This window comes from Phragmites australis, chromosome 9 (genome assembly GCF_958298935.1).
Source record: "Phragmites australis chromosome 9, lpPhrAust1.1, whole genome shotgun sequence".
Classification (NCBI taxonomy): domain Eukaryota; kingdom Viridiplantae; phylum Streptophyta; class Magnoliopsida; order Poales; family Poaceae; genus Phragmites; species Phragmites australis.
Window position 1 is genome coordinate 11,681,711 of NC_084929.1, and position 20,613 is coordinate 11,702,323.

The window sequence follows — 20,613 nt, forward strand, 5'->3', positions numbered from 1 at the left end:
CCCCGTGGCCACTAAGCAGCCACAGGATGTGAAGGGGCTGGGATAAGGGGCATAAGCGTTGATGCGATCAATCATAAAAAAAAGAGAGAGAAAGAACCAAAACAACAAGCTAACACAATGCAAGTTGTACATACATAACATACAAAGAGTCTTTGCATATAGCTAGCCGCTGTACATTGAATCTATGCCCAAATAACTTTCTAACCGCTATGACTCCCTGTAGCACTATGAGAAGATGAGGGTGCCCGACCTCCACGCCTCCCGAGAACACTGTGGGACCCAGAGGGTAATCCCCGGCAACTGTGCATAGGAGGTCGACGTGAGCCCCCTCCGCGAAAAGAGCTACTGCCCAAAATAGAGATTCTGCCTTGGGAAGACAAAGGATCCGTCAGCAAAGGATACGAGTTGAAGGCCAAGAAGTCTAGCTCTTCCTCCTCCTACCACTCTAGTGAGGCCTCCGTGGCCTGTACCTCCTACACCTTCACCTCGTCCAGGATAGACTCAAGAATTTCCCAAGGCACTCTTCCATCAGAATCCCAGGGAAGGACAAAGCGTTGTAGGAAGCATGAGCTGGCAAGCTCTCGGGCTGTTCAGGCTGCACACCAGTCATCCCTTGCAACAAAATATACATCTGGAGCAGACACAAGGGGATCCTCTGGCTCGACCTTGACCAAGACATCGGTGGCCACCTGCGGATCAATATGCCCCTCGGAATCATGGGGCATAACGAAACGACTCCGCCGTTGAACAGATGAAGTAGCCCCCGACACTCCGGATGCACTCGATCCTTCCCTGGAGGAACTAGCCAAGATACGGACAAGGCCTCCTCCGGCCTCGGGCCGCCATACCTATACACGCAGATGAGTTAAACTCAAAGGCACAAACATTCCAGAAATAGCACAGGCAAACCACAGGAAGACAGGCGTGGTTCCATCATATAAGGAAAAAATTATATACATGAAGAAAAGGAGGGTAGTCAACATGCTAAAACTTGACCCCCCTCAGGAAAGGAAAGAAAACAAAAGATAGCCGGTGGCAGAACTATACACCGGGGCATCCATGAACAGCTGCGATGGGGCAACAGCGCCAGACGAAGAACCTCCAGAGGGCCGCGAAGCACCTATAGACTCTGGGTGAAGGACCTGTCCTCCCAACGAAGAACCCAGTAGAAGGCCCCCTAAGGCACCCAAAGTCCCTTGACCGGCCATGTAGCGCAATGTCACACTCCAGCCATGCTTCGCCATACACCACGGCGGAAGCTCTCCAAGGCTGTGCGAATCTCCGCCAGAGGTGCCTCTAGCCGAAAGCCCTCGATGATGGAGTCCAGCACCTACTGCTCCAGTGCTTCGAGGGGACTAACCCCCGCTAGGTGCAGTAGGATCAGTTGAAGCTCAGTGGCCACACGGGTGCTGGACCTCGCATAGACCTTCACGGCTCTAACCATAACCTTCGTAGCAAACCGAAGCACGAAGGGCGGCATAACCAGTGCCTCCGAGCCAGAGGGCAATGGCGGGTACCGAGCCCCAAGGCCGCTTAAAGCATCAAACGTAATCCGGGCCACCTCCGATGCAAGTACCGTTAACTGCTAGCACTCCGAATGAAGTGCCCCCTCCGATGCCCGAGCATCCTCCAGCTCCTGCTGCATATTACCCACCACCACTCAAAGGGTGTCAATGTCACCTTCGACGGACACAAGGGCTGCGTTAGCCGCATTGGCAAAGTCCCTCGCCTCCCGGAGGTCTTCGGTAGCCTTCTGCGCCTCAGCCAATGCACGCTCGCGAAGCGCCATCTCCTCCTGAAGACGACCATATGTAGACTCTGCCCGCTTTTGGGCCTCTTCCAAGGCCTGGCGAAGGCCCTCAACTTTGTCACGGGCTGCAGCAAAGGCCTAGCACCCCCCCACCTCCTAGAGCCCTTGTCAAAATTACTTGCTACAAGGCACAATAGAAGAAGGAAAAGGACAGAATGAGCTACTCAGAACCAACACCGGACCTAGCAAATCATAACCAATACAACTGATCTGAAGGGCCGCCGCTACCAATCGCGCCTCCAGTTCCTCCAAAGGATGCTGGGCCAACGATCGCTCGACCTCTCCACTCCGGAGAAGAGAGGAGGCCGCAGCGAAGGCCATTGACGCTGTCAGGCGCAGCACGAAGTCATCTGGGGTCAAGACCCTGAGGCCAGGGCCCCCCTCGACTACTCCAAAGGGAGCCTCGGCAGAGGGCACAATTTCTCCAGCACCAGCCGCCAATGGCAGGACACCAGCTGGCTTGGGGCTCTGCAGAAATGAAGCCACGTCCCCCAGGATGACCTTCAGAGACCCCTCCAGAGGAGTCGATCCTTGCTGGGCCTCCAGGGCCTGGGGGTGGAGTCAAGGACGTATCCACCTCGAGGGTCGCTACAAAAAAATCAAGGAAGCACAAATCAAGATCCCGGTGCACGACAGAAACAGGATATGTCTAACGTAGCAAACCATGCCCCATCTAGTTCCTCCGAACCTCTTACAGGAGGGCCTGTAACATCCTCGACGTCCGAACCAATGATACCATATGGCTAGCTCGAGCGCCCTGGGTGGATCAGGAACTCAGGCGGTGAGTGAAATCACCAGTGTGGCCGCGGCGGGGGGCCCTCAGGTGAAGCCGGTTCACCCGTTATTGATGGGGCCATCTCTTGGGGTGGAGCTCCACCGTGCCAGCAGGAGTCATCCCCAGGAGACCACCGTGCTGGGGCTGTCTACCATCAATGATGAGGAGCTTGACCAGATGGTTAGGGAGGGGAAGATTCCCTCCAGAGCCGTCGTTCAGCCTCTGCTGGATGAGGAGGTCCCAGAGCCTCTAGCCCACGAAGTCGTGGTGTTCGAAGCCTCCTTCAAAGCGGTCCTGGGCTTTTTGTCAGCACTGCTGCTTGAGGATGTGCTCCACCATTACTATGTGGAGCTTCTGTAGCTCCATGCCAACACCATCGTCCGCCTTACCACCTTCGAGTGGGCCATGTGGGGGGAGGGGTGCGAAGGGAGGGCGAACTTCTTCGTAGCCCTCCACTTCAACAGCTGTTAGCCAAAGATGATCAAAGGCGAGGGGATGAAGAGGCCCCTCAGTTTCGACAGCATTAATTTCCAGATATGGCCGTAATACTGTGATTCCTTCCCGGCGAAGGATTTAACGGTCGATGGTATATCGGCTGGTTGTAGCGGCAGTTTTACTACAACGTTGGCCTTACATCCCCCTTCGCTCCACAAACCTAGATATCGTGTATGTCCCGGAGCCGAAGACGAGGATCATGGACGACCAGTTCGCTTCGCAGTTGGCCCTTGTCTGGAGGGTGGCTAAAAGGATGAGCATGCATGATCTCGTGGAGGAGTTCACCATGTTGCGCATTTGGCCCCTTCAGATGGGCTAGTACTGCGCCTTCGAGAAAGGTGCGAAAGAGTGGCCGAAGGTGTACTCCGGGCCCCCTATTAGCTCTGGTGAGTCCTCTTTGTTGTCTGGTTTTTAATTCACAGATGTGAGCTTTCTTTTTCTTTCAAAGAGTTATTTCCGCTGGAGTGCGCAGCGAAGATCGCCTAGATGATCTTGGGCCCACCTACTCACGCGGAGCGGGAGCGGCGGGTGGCACTGACATGGAGTTGGGAGCGGTACAACCGTATCTATCCACTGGAGCCTAAGGCTGCCAAGAAATGAGCGCATGCTGCTCCCGTGAAATGTGTGAAGCCACTCCAGGCCCAGCGGCCTTCTGTCTCTGGAGGTTCGCATACTAGCTCGATGGCTGAGTCGTCTGAGGTGCTGGTGGTCTGCAGGAAGTGCTAGAGACGGGCTAGGCCCCGGGCGACCTACCCACAAGTGAGGGTCTGCTCAGTGATGGTGACTAGGGGAAGGGCATGGCCTCTCTGGACATTGCTGACCATGGCCAGAGCTAGAGGGGAGGCGTGGCCTCCGTGGAATACAATTTTGGGTTCGTCGGTTCGGACATCGATGATGTTACGGGCCCTTCTATGAGAGGGTTTGGGGGACTTGGTGAGGCGTCGTTGCTTCGTTAGCTATATCCTGTTTGGGTTATGCACTAGGATCTTGACCTTGTGTTTCATGGTATTTCATAGTGACCGCAGTCGTGTATGTCTTTGACTCCCCCCTCGGAGGCTGGGGACCTCCAACAGGGGTCGGGGACATCTCTGGAGGTGTCCCCGAAGGCTGCCTTGGGGATGCAGCCTTGTCTCCTCGGAGCCCCAAGATGACTGGTGATTTGGCCCGGGCGGCCGGTGCTGCGGGCACTTTGCCCTCCGCCAGGGCTCCCTCCGTAACGGCCAAGAGGGCCCTGACCTTTGGGTATTAACTTTGGATGACTTTGCGCTGTGCCCAAAGGCGTCAAGGGCCTTTGTCGTGGCCTCCTCTGTTCTCCGGAGTGGAGAGGTTTAACGATCATTGGCCCAGCGCCCTTTGGAGGAACTGGAGGCACGTCTGGTAGTGGCGGCCCTGTAGGTTAGTGGGTTTAGTCATGATTTACTGAGCCTGGTGTGTGATTCTGAGTTGCTGATTTTGTCCTTTTCCTTCTTCTGTTGTGGCTTGTAGCAAGTAATTTTGATGAGGGCACTGGGAGACAGGGGCGCCAGGCCTTTGCCGCGCCTTGTGATGAGGTTGACGGCCTTCATCAAGCCTCGGAGGAGGCCTGAAAGCAGGTGGAGTCTTTGGAGGGTCATCTTTAGGAGGAGATGGCGCTCCGTAAGCCTGAGGAGAGTCTCTGGTGGGAGGAGGCTTTGAAGCCAGAGCGCGCGGAGGCTGAGGTGCGGAAGGCTGCTGAAGACCTTCGGGAGGCCAGGGAGTTTGTCGATGCGGCCAATGCGTCTTGGGTATCCGCTGAAGGTGATGTTGAGACCCTTCAGGCTACGGTGGGCGAGGTGCGGCGAGAGCTGGAGGAGGCTCAAGCATCGGAGGGGGCATTGCGCTTGGAGTGCCAGCGGTTAGCTTCACTTGCGTCGGAGGTTGCCGGATCTCCTCCGATGACCTGAGTGGCCTTGGGGCCAGGTGTTTGCCACTCCCTTCTGACTCGGAGGCATCGTTTATGCCGCTCTTCTAGCTTCGGTCTGCCACGAAGGTCATAGTTAGGGCTGCGGAGGCATACGCAAGGTCTAGTGCACGCGTGGTCGTGGCACTCTAGCTGACCTTGCTGCACCACACGGGGGTTGGTCCTCTCGAAGTACTGGAGTAGCTGGTGCCGGATTCCATGATCGAGGGTTTTCGGCCTGAGGGACCTCCGGTGGAGATCTGTGTGGCTCAGGAGAACTTTTGTCACAACTTGTGGGCAAGGCACGGTTGGGGCGTGGCGCTATGCTATATGGCAGGTCAGGTGACTCTAGGTGCCCCGGAAGGTCTTCGTTCGGGTTCTTCATCTGGAGGTTTGGCTCTGCATCCAGAGCTTGCAGGTGCGCTGCGGCCCTCTGGAGGCCCCTCGCTTCGTGCTGTTGCCCTGCAAGAGGAGTCTTCATGTGTGAATGCCCCACAGGTGTAGTTTTGTTGCAGGGCATCTACTTTTTGCTTTCCGAAGGGGGTCAAAGTCTTAGTATGTTGACTACCCCCTTCTGCTTTATGTATTTGGGCTTTTTTCTTATCTAAATGGAGTCATGTCTACCTTCTTGTGGTTTGCCTGTGTTGTTTTGGAGTGTTTGTGCCTTTGAGGCTAACTGGAGTTCGATCTGTGTGTATAGGTGCGGCGGCCCAATGCCGGAGGGGGCCTCGCTCGTATCTGGGATGATGCCTCCGGGGAGGGAACAAGTGTGTTCGGAGGGTCTTGGGGCACTCCGTCTGTCCAATGACAGAGTCTCTTTGTTATGCCCCTTGATTACGAGGGGCGCGTGGATCTGAAGGTGGCTGCTAATGTCTTGGTCAAGGTCGAGCCAAAGGACCCCCTTGTGTCTAGCCCGGATGTATGTTTTGTTGTAAAGGACGACTAGTGTGCAACTCGAACAACCTGGGAAGTTGCTGGTTCACGCTTCTTCCAATTCCTTGTCCCCCCTCAGGATCCTAATGGAAGGGTGCCTTTGGAAATTCTTGAGCCTATCCTGGTTGAGGTGAAGGTGGAGGAGGTGCAGACTACGGAGTTCTTGCCAGAAGAGCAAGAGGTGGATGAGCTGGATTTCTCAGCCTTCGACTCTTATCCCTTCCCAGCGGGCCCTTTGTTTTCCCGAGGCTGAGGGGGCTCTGCTTTAGGCGGTGGTTACCTCCGTGCAGGGGATTCATGTCAACTCCCTATGCATAGTTACCGGGCTCAATCCTCCAGGTCCCGTGGTGTTTCTTGTAAGCGTGGTGGTCGAGCGACCTTATCCTCCCGTAGTGTTCTGGGGAGGCGTAATAGGTTAGCATGTTTGCTAGGCATAGATTCAATGTACAGTGGTTAGCTAAGTGCGGACTCTTTGTGTGCCGTGTATGAATAAACTTGCATTGTGTTAGCTTTATTTTTATAATTTATCGCATCAATGCTTTGTTATCATATCGACATTTCGCCTGTGCCCCCTATCCCAGTCTCTTCATATTTTGCGGCTTGTTAGTCACCGCACGGTGCGAGATATGAGGGGAACAACGTAGCATTCGGTGTGAGTAGGGAAGATAATGTAGGGGTGAGATGATTTTGGCACGAAGACTTTTAGTCTTCAAGGTGCCGAAGTATCAATACTTTGTATGAATCCTTTTTGGCATGGAGGCTAGGCCTTCAAGATGCTGAGGAGGTTATCCCTTCACCACATAGGTCAGCCAGACCTTAAAGATGATGAAGGGTCTTATGCCTGTCCGGCATGGAGGCAATGCCTTCAAGATACCGGAGCAGTCTTTGCCTCTCCGCCATGTAGGTTAGCTAGACCTTAAAGATGGTAGAGGGATATATGCCTGTCTAGTACAGATGATGACTCGTCATATTGAATGTTGCTGTTGGCATGTTCGACGGCCCCGTTGGACTGAGGATGTCGAATTAAAAAGAAGCATAATTCAATGTCGAGGTTGTTGTAGAATTGTCTGAAGGGCCCGAAGTTGAATTGTGTGCCATTGTCGACTGTGAGCTATTGTGGGACGCTGAAGTGGTAAATTATGTTTTTCCAGAAGAATTTCTGGACATTCTTCGATGTGATCGTCGTGAGGGGTCGGCCTCGATCCATTTCGAGAAGTACTCCAATGCTACCACCACGTACTGAAGGTTGCCTTTGGCATAGGGGAATGAACCGATTAGGTCCATGCTCCAACGAGCCAGGGGCCAGATGGGAGTGATTGGCTGTAGGGGAGCCAGGGGCTGGTGTCTTTGTCGTCCCATCCATTGGCATCATTGGCAGGTGCAAACGAGGTCTTTTGCATCGGACATAATTGTAGGCTAGTAGGGCCCCTGGCAGAGGGCCTTGCCGGCTAGGGTGCGTGGCGCCAAATGGTTGCCGCAAAGGCCCTCATGTATCTCCCGGATGAGGTTGGTCCCTTCTTGTCTGATGATGCAGTGAAGGAGGGGAGCACATATACCGGTTTTTTAAAGGGCACCTTCTATGAGATGGTAGACCCTGTCGTGATGCTGAATGCGGCATAGCGCAATTGAGTCATTCGGCTCTTCTGTTTCACTGACGAAGGATATCAGGGGAGTTCTCAAGTCGGTTGTTTCGATGGGGAGGATGGTGGCAGCCGTCTCATTAAGAGTTTTAGCAGCCGACTAGTATAGAGTCTCGAGGAAGGTGCCCAACAGTGTCTTTGCCCATGGCAGCAGCTTTTGCCAGGGCATCTGCCTGGCCGTTGTCCGTTCATGGTATGTCGCATATTGATATGCTGCAGAAGTGTGTTTTGGCCTTGCGAATGGCTTCGAGGTATCTTGCCATGTCTGGATGTCGAACCTGGAAGCTTTTGTCGACGTGGCCAGTGATCGACGCGACATTGTACTGAAGGGACCCTCGATAGTAAATTAGGGAATTTACAAAGTCGACGGTCTGAGAGTCGGTCCGGATGATGACTCTGGCTGCCCCTCATGCTCGGGCCTTCTAGAGGACTAAGAGGATGGCTTCGTACTTGGCTATGTTGTTAGTTGTCTTCAAATCCAGACGAGCAGCAAACTGGACTTGCTAGCCGGTGGGGGAGATGAGGACCATGCTGGCTCCGACGCCCATGGAGCCATATGCTCCGTTGGTGTAGATAGTCCAAATGTCTTGGGGAGGGGTAGTGATGGGTTCGGTGGGCACCGGAGTCCATTCCGCAATGAAGTTTGCCAAGATTTGGAATTTGATAGCGATGCGGGCCACAAACCTTACCACGAAGGGGGTTAGCTCTATTGCCCATTTGCCGATGCGTCTCGTTGCCTCCCAGCTATGAAACATGTCGCCAAGTGGGTACGAGATTGAGACAGTGATGTCGTAGGCAAGGAATTAGTGCCGGAGTTTGCATGAGGCCATCAGCAGGGCGTATGCTACTTTTCGAGCTCGGTGTAGTGCGTATTGGCCTCGGCTAAGGCCTCTGACATAGTATACGACCTTCTGAGCATAGTGATTGTCACCCTTCTCCTCCTGTACTAGGGCGGCACTGATAGCAGAGGCAGAGATGGATAACTATAGGAGTAGCCCTTCACCGGGGAGGGGAATTGCGAGTGTTTCAAGGCGGGAAAGGTGGGTCTTGAGGGCCTCGAATGCCATCTGGCACTCTAGAGTCCAGCTGAACAATTCGAAGCCCCTTAGTGTTTTGAAGAAGGGGAGGCTATGCTCGGCGGATTTGGCGACGAAGCGGCTGAGAGCTGCGAGGTAGCCAGCCAAGTGCTGTACTTCTTTTGGATTGGTGGGAGGTGAAATCTCTGTGATGGCACGAATCTTACCGGGGTTGGCCTCGATGCCTCTCTGGGAGACTAGATATCCTAGTATCTTTCTCGCCTTGGCGCCGAATACGCATTTCTCCGGGTTCAGCCGTACGCCTGCAGCACGGAGGCTATCAAATGTTTCTTGCAGGTCGGCGACGTGGTTGGTTTTGAGTCGGCTTTTTACCATGATATCGTCTATTTAGGCTTCGACATTATGGCCTAGTTGCTGTTGCAGTACCTTGTGCACTAGGAGGGAGAATGTGGCCCCAGCATTTCAAAGGTCGAAAGGCATCCAGACGTAGCAGTATACCCCGAAGGGGGTAATGAAGCTGGTCTTGCTCTCATCCTTTATCGCCATCAACACCTGGTGGTACCTAGAGTAGGCATCTAGGAAGCTTAGTAGTTCATAGCCAGCAGTGGAATCTACTAGCTGGTCAATGCGAGGAAGGGGGCATGGGTCCCGAGGGCACACTTTCTATAGCGATGTGAAATCGATGCACATACACCACTTTCCACTGTGTTTCTTGACCCGGACAGTGTTAGAGAAGCAATTAGAGTGGGTTACCTCTCGGATGACACTAGCCTTCAGTAGCTTCGGGACCTCCTCTTTTGTGGCCTCTGCCCACTCTAGGGGGAGTTTGCGAAGCCACTGGTGTACGGGATGGGCCTTCGGGTTGACCTAGAGAGAGTGTTCGGTAATGCAGCAGTCGACTCCTGGGAGGTCCTGCGGTGACCATGTGAATGTGTTGAGGTTACCCTGTAGGACATCCAGAAGCTGGGTTTCCTGCTCGGAGGTGAGGTCTGCCCCTATTTGGAAGGCCCCATCGGGTTGGTCTGGGTGTATGGGGACACGCTTTATGTCTCCCTCTGGTTGTGGCCTTGAAGGGTTATGGTGTCCGAGATATGCCGATAGAGGGTCCTTGGATCCCTCCTGGGTTACTGCATGGATGTGCAACCGGGGAGTGGAACAGGGTGCTTGTACTCAATGCGCCTAGCTAGGTCTTGGTCGCTGTGTATAGCTATCAGTCCCTGGGGTCTGGGCATTTTCATGTAGTGGTAAGTGTGATGGGGTATGGCTCCGAATTTGTTCAGGGTTCCTCATCCCAGAATGGCATTGTAGGTGTAAGGTACATCCACAACGTCGAAGGTGATTACTTATGTCCATGCTGCGGGCCTTCATTGAAGATGATTGGGAGTTCTATCTGGCTTAGGGTGTCGAGGGGGCCCCATTGAACCCCTGGAGGGGTCTGTGGCCTGGCGAGAGCCGGCTCCACAGGATTCGGAGCTGGTCGAAGGCATGTATGAATAGGAGGTTCGCCGAGCTGCCTCCATCAACCAGTATTCTCTAGACCTCGACTTCGGCGATGTTGGCTTAGATGACCAGGGCATTTTAGTGGGGAAATTTCACCCCCCTCAGAGTCGTCAATGGTGAATGTCACGGGGGTGTCGGTCCATTCTGGGGCCTTTTGATGGATCCTGGTTGCTCCGATGCGGTACACCCCACATGCATAGTCTCATCACTATCATTTCGAAGCACAGCCGAAGCTCCCTCCACTGGTTATAGTGAGGATGACTTGTTTGCCATGTGCTCCCTCGTCGTTGTATCGCTTTGTGGATGACCAGGACGGAGAAGGTAGGGCCAGCTATGGAGGGTTCTGCAAGGCCAGATGATCAACCCGCTGGCTGGCTGGTAGCCTGCAAGCTTCATACCGCTCTTTTGTGGTCCCCTGAGTTGAGGAGAAGGTTGCCTGCCTCCCGAGGTATTCTTCTCGGAAGGTAGTGAGGGTCCGGTAGTTGTCAGTGTTGTATCCCCATCCTGCATCGTGTAAAGTGCACCAAGATTCCTCCTTGGAGCACCAATTCAGAGCACGGCCTCGCTCCAAGATTCCTTCGAGGCGTCCTCGGCCACATCCCCTGGGGTGGTTTTGGTTTGGAACCCACGGCTGGGGCTGATGTTGTTGATGTTTCGGCATTGCCGATGCCGCCCCCTTTGGGACCGAAGGTATGAGCCTCCTCGAAGCCCCTCATCACTGAGGGAGATGGGGTGTGTGATGGTCCCACTTCTGAGTGTGACTTCTCGGGGTTGATGCTGGAAGTCTCGGTAGCTTGTGAGCACCTACGATGGATTTTTTCCTCCTCTACGCGCCCATATTCCTTGAATTTGCTCATGAGGACTTCCACCATGCGTATGGGATGTTGGTTCAGCCAATCATATAGGGGGCCTTCGGCCAGGCTCTGGGTCGCGTCGATGACCGAAGAGTTCGATATGCCCCTAATCTAGGCCTCGGTCTAGGAGAACCGTTGGAAGCAATCCCGGAGGGTTTTGTCCAGCTCCTGTCTAATAGTGAACAGGCTTCTGAAGGTTACTAGTTCAACGAAGGTGCACTGGAAGTTGCTGCGGAATAGGTCTCGAAGTTGGGACTAGGTGTGAATAGTGTCAGGGTCCAGTGTCCTGAACCAGCGTATGGCCACCCCTTCCAAGGTGAGAGGAAATCATTTAGCCATTGTGGCCGGTCCACCCCTGTTAGCTTCTATGGCGAGGGCGTAGGACCGGATAAACTCATCAGGGTTTGAATCGCCCCTGAACTTAGGTAGCTTTGGGGTCTGAAAGCCCTCTGGGAGGGGCGTCCTCTACATGTCAGCTTGTAGGAGAGAGTCGTAGTCTTGTAGTGGATCCACCACTATCACCCTCGTAGTCTTGTAGGGGACCCTGGCTTCAAAGGGTTCATTGGCCTGTAGAGCCTGAATCGGAACAGTGTCGGTCGTCACGGGGGTGACGGTGGTCTTGTGGGTAGCCTGCTGCTCGACCTGTAGGCACAGGGCGCACTGGCCTGTAAGGAGGTTGCTGATGGTGACATGGCGGGGGCTCATCCAGTTCATGCTGGCGCTGGGTTTGGCGCTGCATAGAAGCTTGGCCAGGGGCGCCCCTTCTAGTGCCACCAACAGACCTGCCATTGAAACCATTGCCATGAGTGGCATTGGTGGGAGGGAAGCCATAGCCGTCTCATCCAACCATAACCTCTTGCGCAAAACTGAGTTGGAGTTGTTGATGGAATATTGGATTCTGGGTGTAGGAAGAGGAAGTAATCTTGATGGCGCAAAAGGAAGGTCTGACCGTTTGGTTGCCTTCCTTTCCCAGATGCCACCAAATATGTCCTTCCAATTCCGACCACATGGGCCGACCCGGTTGGCCGCCGATGAAAGGGTCACGATCGGCTCCTCCAGAATTTGGAGCTCCTTAAATTGCAGCCCCATCTCCGCCTCCCCCTGCGACGGATAATCCTTCATCAGAGGGAACCTGGCCGGTAGGAATTCACCTAGCGTGATCATCGGTGGTGGACAGGCTTTGGGGAGAGGGCCTTTCCATGGCCGCATAAGCCAACCGCGGCTTCGCCCATGGCTGGCCGGTGATTTCAACGGCACACTAGAGCGGGGTGATGGAAGGACCGCGTGAGCATCATAGGGGTTTGTGCCTCTGAAGTCTGAACTCCCACCATATTGATTCCTTCAACGGGCACTACGTAAATAACATATATGGGTGACGGGTGATGACAGTTATGAGTGACGGGTGTCGTATCCATCACCCTAAATGCGTCACTGATAATTAGTCATTGGTAACGGGTACGAACCCTTCACCAATGATGAATAAATGTGACGGGTAATCACTGTTACACGTCACTTATGAATGTCTCCCATGTGCTGGGAGAAACTTATAGGTGATGGGTGACCTCTTAACCTGTCACTTATATTGTATAATAAGTGACAGGTAACCTAGTTACCGTCACTTATGGCTTTCACCCATGTATTGGGGAGAAATTTATAGGCGTCACTTATATTATCTGATAAGTGACGGGTAACTAGGTTACCCGTCACTTATGACTTCAAACCATGAACTGAAAAAATACATAAGTGACAGTTACCCGTCACTTATAAATAACATAAGTGACGGGTAGACAGTTTACCCGTCACTTATGTTTCTCTTGCCCTGTACGAATGAACTATTTCCTGGCTGCATCCTGGAACGTAGTTAGGATTTGGCAGTCATTTTTTCCCTGCAAACAATAACAATACTTCCAAAGACATATCGATAAACACACTTATATAAGAACTCGCTTCATCACAGAATTACAAATATTACAAAATTCAAATGAATTCATTACAGAATTACAAATGATACAAAGTTCCGATCAACTCATAATTACATAAGACTTCACAGGGCTTCTATAGTGGAACTCACCCTATGGGTTGATGACTTCAGACACCATGAACTCAGTGATCCGTCGTCGAATATCCTGGAGTGCACACGCATCGAGAAATATACACTTGTATTTCTGTATAATTTGGATAAACATGCAAAACAGTTGATTACAACTCAAACCACAACAAATCTACCAATTAGGGTTTAGAGGAGGAAAGGGGAGATGCGAAGCTTCAAAGACCTAGCACCAATTCAAACTTCAGATCAACAAGATATTGGAGAATACTAGAGGAGCTGGTGAAAATTGCCAGCTACTTTACGGACGGCACTGTGTAGTAAATGTTCATCCGCACAGTGGCTGACCAGCTCTTAAAACAGAGTTGAGTAATAGGTGACGGGTGATAAGGTTACCAGTCACCTATTAAGCGTTATAAGTGACGGGTTGCATTATAAAATGTCACTTATAATTGGCCCAGGGAGACCCATCACCTTTGCCAAATTATAAGTCATAAGTGACGGGTTTAGTTATTACCCGTCACTTATTTAATTGGTGACGGTGATATTATGACCCATCACCTATTATCTGGTATCAGTGGTAGGTCTATAAATAGGCGCGACCCAAGGTGATATAAGTAATGGGTTGCGTAATGATCCGTCACTAAACTATGTCTCCTATGTCTATTTTTCATGTAGTGAGGAAACCGAGCTTAGCCTAGACATCTTCTAATAGCTCTTGATCGATGAGATGCTTGCGCTGAGTTGATACACGAGAGGGCGACTGAGGTTGTGCAGCATCCTAATCCGCGTTGGTCGCTGTCCTGGCATCAGTCGCGGGGCTTGAGAACCACGATCCAACTATCAACATGACCACCAATGTTGTGGTTCCAGAAGGCACGAGCGTGAGATGCTGGCGACTAGGCACACCCATTGGGTGATCAGCAGCCGAGGAAAAGTGGTGCGCGATCCATCAAGGTGAATTGTCGAATAAGGAATAGTGGTCGGGAACGACACGAAGGATGGTGGTGATGGAGCAAATGCCCACCACCGCCGGAACGCCGCCTGCAGACTGAAGGCTACACAGCTCGATCTCCCCTTTGCGGCTTGCCCAGGACGACTGATGTCAAAGTAGATCCTGCATACGGTCGAGTGTGTAATGCAACGGGCGGGAATCACGGTGCTTTTGCCTGCTAGTCACTGAACTTTCTGTACGTAGAAATATGTTTCTGGCCTATTGCTCTAGATCATCTTAAGACCATCTCCAACCATATTCCCTTCATTTCGTTTCTTTTTCGATTCCCTTCCTCGTTCTCATTCCCTTTATTTTCTCTCATCTCCAACAGCTTTCCTTCGAGGGGAATCACAAAGGGAAAGGAGAGAGAATCTCATCCTAGAGGGAATGACCCTAGCAATCCCGTCGTGAAGGTAACCATGAAGGGAAACCGTTGGAGCGCTGAAGGGAACGAAAATTCCTTAAACGTTTAGGACTTGCTTAGTTGGTACTTCAAGTTAACATTGCTAACTTGATCGGACCTATAGGATCATATGTGATCCAATAATAATACGTAAAAGATGGTCTTACTCGTCTTCTACGGTTTCTATCTCTTACAACCATTGTTATTCCTACTTGCTACAAATAATGTATTGCCTTTGTCTACCCCTGCACCCTTGCACCCTAAATGTTCTCTTTTGAACTTTGCACTCTTTATCCATACATTCCTTGAAGCCAAACAGAGACACTGATATACAGCCATAGTAGTGCTAAGCAAAGCATGAGTAAAACTTAAATTATAGGGAATTTAGGGGCACAAGAGAGTACAGATGATACCAAAAATAAGAGGTCAACTAGACTTGTTGTATATTGATTAAAGCAGGTGGTACAACAAATGTAAAATCATTACAGTACATCAAAGTGTCCATAGCATTAGAGTTCCAAAAAATTCTACTTGAACCCAATTTAGTCAAGGGAACCCTGTTTTTTAAATAATGTCTAATAGTTGTGTAGATGCATAAATATGAAACAACTTGTGCTTAATTATCCATCTTGACTCACTTAAATTATTGTTGGGTTCACAGTATAGCAGTATAGCTAGTACGCGTTCTGCTCATTCCTTCCCATTTTTTCTTTAGAAATTTGCTTATATGTGAAACGTTGACTGGATGGAGATAGTTAAAGCATGAAGTAAAATGTTGGGAACTATGGTTATGAAGTCTGACGAGTAATAGAGCTAAACAATGACAGTTGGTGAGTGGATTAGTGCAAACCCACGGATCTAGAGTTATTGTAGCATATATATATATACATATACATATATATATATATATACATATATATATATATAAATCCGGTTCTGGAAAGAGAGATATGGAAATGAATTAAATAATTCGGGGGGGGGGGGGGGCTGATAAAAAATATCCATTCCAAGTCTCCCATGAAAATGGACCAGCTAATAAAAAATGGTATGCATCCAATGACTAACAAAGTTGTCTTACAATGTGCAGTATAGAGCCATTAAGTCCACAACATTACAAATTATTAGTGCACTGTTAAGGCATCTGTCAGAAAACAAAAAATCCATAATCAAATAGAACATAATCACATTAGTCAATGAAATTTATTTGGATGTTTTCAATGATATTTTAGACAGAAAATTGTGAATAACCATTGGAAACATAAGAATAATATAAAAATCATGATGAAGCAAACATCCATGGAAACAAATACAAAATAACATGTCTAATTGTAAACTACAATCATTAGCACTATCTAGCATTATCTTTTACAAAACTATCCTTTGAGGTTAACTTGTAGCCATAAATTTCCAACGTAGGTCACACCACTGTTTCCAGGTACACCTATCTTTTTTCAACAAATCTTTTCATGAATTTAAGGTCCCTATTGCCCATGACTAACGACCACTAGAAGGCTGCACAATCCGAATAAAGATGTTTAAAATTAACTATACTATAAGGTCAGCTAATAATTTTTATTTCAGTAATTATGTTCATGTACAAAAATATTTAGATGGTTCTAGAACTGCTCACCTTGCAGTTCACGATTTTGAAGATGATTTGGATTGAATGCAAATATCGTGTGATATAAAGTCTCCAAGCACCCTATCATAAAGTGAACTTTCTTAGTTAACTAGGCACCACCGGGTTATGAGAGAAGTCTGGGTACATTCTCTTTCAACTAAGTTTCATGGCGCTACATGTCAAAATAGGTGAATGGTAGTTTAGAAAGCAAAATAGGGAAGTGGAAGAAAAAAACAGTGAAGTGGAATAAAAGAAAGGGTACCACATCTCAATTATTGGCCCTAAATATCACTGGCCACAATCAACATGTCATTTCAGTTTGCAATCAATATGTGCTAAAGTACTTGAATTAGTTTGTCTATTACAAATATAGCATCTAAAGTGGCAAACTGCAGGCTTTACATGTTATTCCACTTATTCTCTCTTTCCATTTTCCAAATTACATATCCTGCTTTTTATCAGAGCACATTGAGCTTTCTAATATATCTATTTTTGCAAGCATCTAATCTATCTAAATTCCCTGATGTTACAAAGACTAACTTTTTTTTTTGAGTTACATGATATTTGTTTTCGAGCTGCATGATATTTAGGAGCTTTGTTTTTAAGTTACATGATGTACAATATTTAGGAGCCAGTTCTTACAGTTAATTAACTGACCTATTTAATAAAGAAAATATCTTGATAAATTGATATATTATTGATTAATTAGCCTTCACATGTCAAACAAAAGAGAACATAACTCTATGAGTGTTTAAGAATATCGTATGCACAACTCATTTGTGCTGCAAAGTGGCAAAAGCATGCGTAATTTGATTCCTGTTACCCAGCGCATGTCATTTATGCACCATATTATGTCAATTCATTGGAGACAACCATCCATGTATGATCTACATATTGTAATTTAGGATAGATGGGGACCTATTCTGATGTAAAATCTGAAAAGAAGAGCGATATAATACATCCACAACAAAATATTAGCTCATCGCTGAAAGAAATCTATATCCTAGTTCATAATTAATTCAAATTTGTATTTTTTGCCAATCTTTGCATTCTACCTCCAACTTGATGGATTCATTCTATATTTATAATCTATCATGTTATTTATACTTGCTCCGACCAAAAAAAGTTTATCATCGTTGCATTTTCATATATTTTTTCAGATAAATAATAAAAGCAAAAGTATTGCTCATTCGTCTGTAACTTCAGTTCAGTTATCTAACGTGTCCAGTTAAGACCTATGAAACAAATCCACACACCCATCAACCTTGACACAGGTTAGTGAGCTGGGCCACAAGGCGTGGCAACATCGTGTCCTCTTTCTAGTCTCTACTATATATAAAACACGAGTTGATTCACGCGTCATCTCTTCCCCTACTTTTCTCTCATCTAGATGTTAAAACTAATGATCAGATCACTTTGGACATGCTAAATTACTTTTGACATGCTAATGATCAAATCAGCAGAGATGAACAAGTCAATGCACTATCTCTATTGATAAAAAAAACCTTAGTTAAGAGCTAATAAACCGCATAAGAGAAATAACCCAACAACAAACATCTGAATACTGTAGCAGTGGGCATACCTGAATGAATTCTCTTGGTCTTAGTCCCCTCTTCAGAACGAACCTCCCTCAGCTTCCTGTGTCTCCTCCCCTCCTCGGATGGAACCTCCCTCTCCCCTGCTTCCTGTTTTGCAATTAAGAAACAATTAAAAATCTAATTCAACGTTATTATGCTAAACCTTGAAATGATGAAAAACAAGCAGTGCCTGTAAAACCAAAACAATAGATAATACTAAACCAATTTATTATGTACACAGAATTTTTCATCCGAATATCACAAGTTGTTGGCAGTCAAGCTTCAGCATTACACAATCAACAGTTCTAACAATATATAACACAAATAGCAGTCTCATGAAATAGAGGCACGACACGACATCATTTTGCATTCATTATCAGGGTTTTCTATACAGATTCATAAAAATGAATTAAAATATGATATAAAACTATAAGTTTTCACTTCCATTTCACCCCTCTATTTCTCCCATGTAACTGAACAGATCAACAAAAAATAGGAGAAGGTCGGAAATAACAACGATGTAACGCCCCAGGGCCGCCAGAATCCTAGAATATCACTAAACTACGCAACCTACAACTTACCATAATAAATAAAAAAATGGCAGCGTCTCCTCTATGAAAATAAGCATCGCGGAAGCATTAACACAGATAAACAAGATATGCAGAATATCACAACCACACTGTAAACCTCAAACACACGACTCTAACGGCTAAACATAATTTATTATTACAACTCGATGATATTAAGTGAATACATGAAGCGCAAGACGTGCTTCTAATCCCTTCCCTCCATGCTAGCTTCAAGTACAACAACCTGCGGAGGAATATTGCAAGAGTGAGATTGGGTAATCTCAGCAAGCGAACCACTTTAACAAGCTATTTAAACCACAGTATTTAAAGCATCACTTTAAAACTTAAACATGTATAAAAGACATGGTATTATTCATCATGTTCATTTTTAAGCAAGTTAAATAGTTACTTCTAAAAGAAGATCAATAAAAACGTGTTCATAGCAAACATAACTATAACATAAGCAAGATAGAAAAAAAAACTATCTATCCCATATGGCATGATATCAACATCAATAAATGATTTTAACTTCTAAGAGTTAAATAGAACTTGTATGATAATATAATCATCCAAGACATCATGAATAGAGTTCAAGCCACATTAATAATAAATGACAGTTTTAAGGATAACTCACTCGCAACCACATACCTTCTACAATTAGTAAACTTACTCAAACATCTACATACCATTCATCACATCCAAATTGAATATGGAAGATTACTGTAACACAATATGATGCATATGGATACTATGCAATGCAAATCCACGTAGGACTTCAATACCTTCATAAGTTCACAAGTCATACCACAATGAACATATCCACGGAGAAACGTCACTTCTCATAATGACCTCCAATGCAACTTCAATATATCCAACAATCAATCCATATGACATGCATACGAATGCAATGACATGTCTTCTTTTACATCGCACCCCTCCTCGGGCAACGTACAATGTGTACCGGTACGGTCGTGATCTTTACGACATAACTTCCAATGCATATGAAATGCAATGCAGTACAATGCACATGATATACTTCAAATGCCAAAATATAAATCGCATAGTACACAACTGTGAACATACATCAACATAAAAGCATTTTCTACATAATTAATATAAGCCACTTCCATCCACACATATCCACAATTCCTTCTTCCTGTTAAAGTGCAGATGACAAGGACATACACATACATCAACATTAAACTTGCTTTGAAAGAGCAAGGCCTACCCCATTTCATAACCACATATTACAAGTTTAATTCTATGTAGGGCATAGAAAGATAACAAATATGCTTTTGCTAGCTTATCATTTAACATGCATAAGGTTTCAAAAGGTTATATTCCAACTAGTTATAGACATATGAAACAACCTTCCAAAAAGAATTAAATGCCCACCTACAAGTCAAAGCATGTCCTCTTCTATAAGCTTCTACATAACCGACATCATGATCCTCAAGTGAACTAACCATTAGACATAATATGAGGTTGTGCTAGAAATGACTAAACCGACAAGGCATCATCACTATTGCATAAGACTCCATCAACCATAACCAAAATATTAAGCCAAATTCATAGATCCAGAGCAAGTAGGTATAATCCTCCAAATTAATGAGTATAATCTTGTGTGCTGCATTATTATAAGTGGAGGAAGCAAATATAACAAGCTAAAGTTGTGGCAACAACCGCCACGCTCACTTGCCTTTACCGACGATGAAGACAAGACATACATGCATCGGTGCAACACCACCTGCTCAAGCGCCCATATATCATCACCACATCATACCACATGAAATACAAACAGCAAGGAATATAGTCCTACACCCCGCAACCCATCCAACGAACAAACCGACACTCGTCACATTCGTTTAACTGCAGCAATGTTGCTTCACTTTTTCGTATCTTTTTATTTACAACAGAAATGATAGGAAACAAATACATTTTTGAAAACTACAGAACAATACCTACAACTTTTATGGAAATACCATATTTTTATACTGCCATTAAGGTGGCCTAAACTACAACTAAAATCAGACTTCAGAATCTATCTGAAATTTCAGGCAGCAAGCTTTACATTTTTATATCTACCATACCATAAACCCAAAAAATCTAAAACTTTGTGTACATATGTATCGCAACACAATCTTGAACTTTTGTATAATTTTGATTTACAGAAAACATCATTATCATGGCCTAATCGAGCTCTGAACATTCAATACTGAAATCTGTCAATGATCGATTGCAGAAAATTCAGAATAGCATAACCGGAGCTATACCAAACGAAAAATTTCATACTACACACCATTGGAAAGATTAACAAATCCTCTACAACTTCCTAGTTATTCTGAAAAACTGGTTTGACCTCTAAGATGCCCAAAAACTTAATATATCTATTACTGTTCAGAATCTCGCCAGAATCTGACAGCCAAATTTAAAACTTCAT

The 20,613-nt window shown here is 47.2% G+C and overlaps 1 long non-coding RNA gene across 1 annotated transcript; it reads right to left on the reverse strand.

The window, feature by feature from the left end:
* Positions 1–15,386: 15,386 nt before the first annotated feature.
* On the reverse strand, positions 15,387–20,392 carry LOC133928646 (uncharacterized). Its single transcript, XR_009911469.1, has 3 exons — positions 18,359–20,392; positions 17,610–17,712; positions 15,387–16,199 (listed from the first exon to the last, which is right to left on the reverse strand). It is a non-coding gene; the product is annotated as an uncharacterized LOC133928646 (long non-coding RNA).
* Positions 20,393–20,613: the final 221 nt, after the last annotated feature.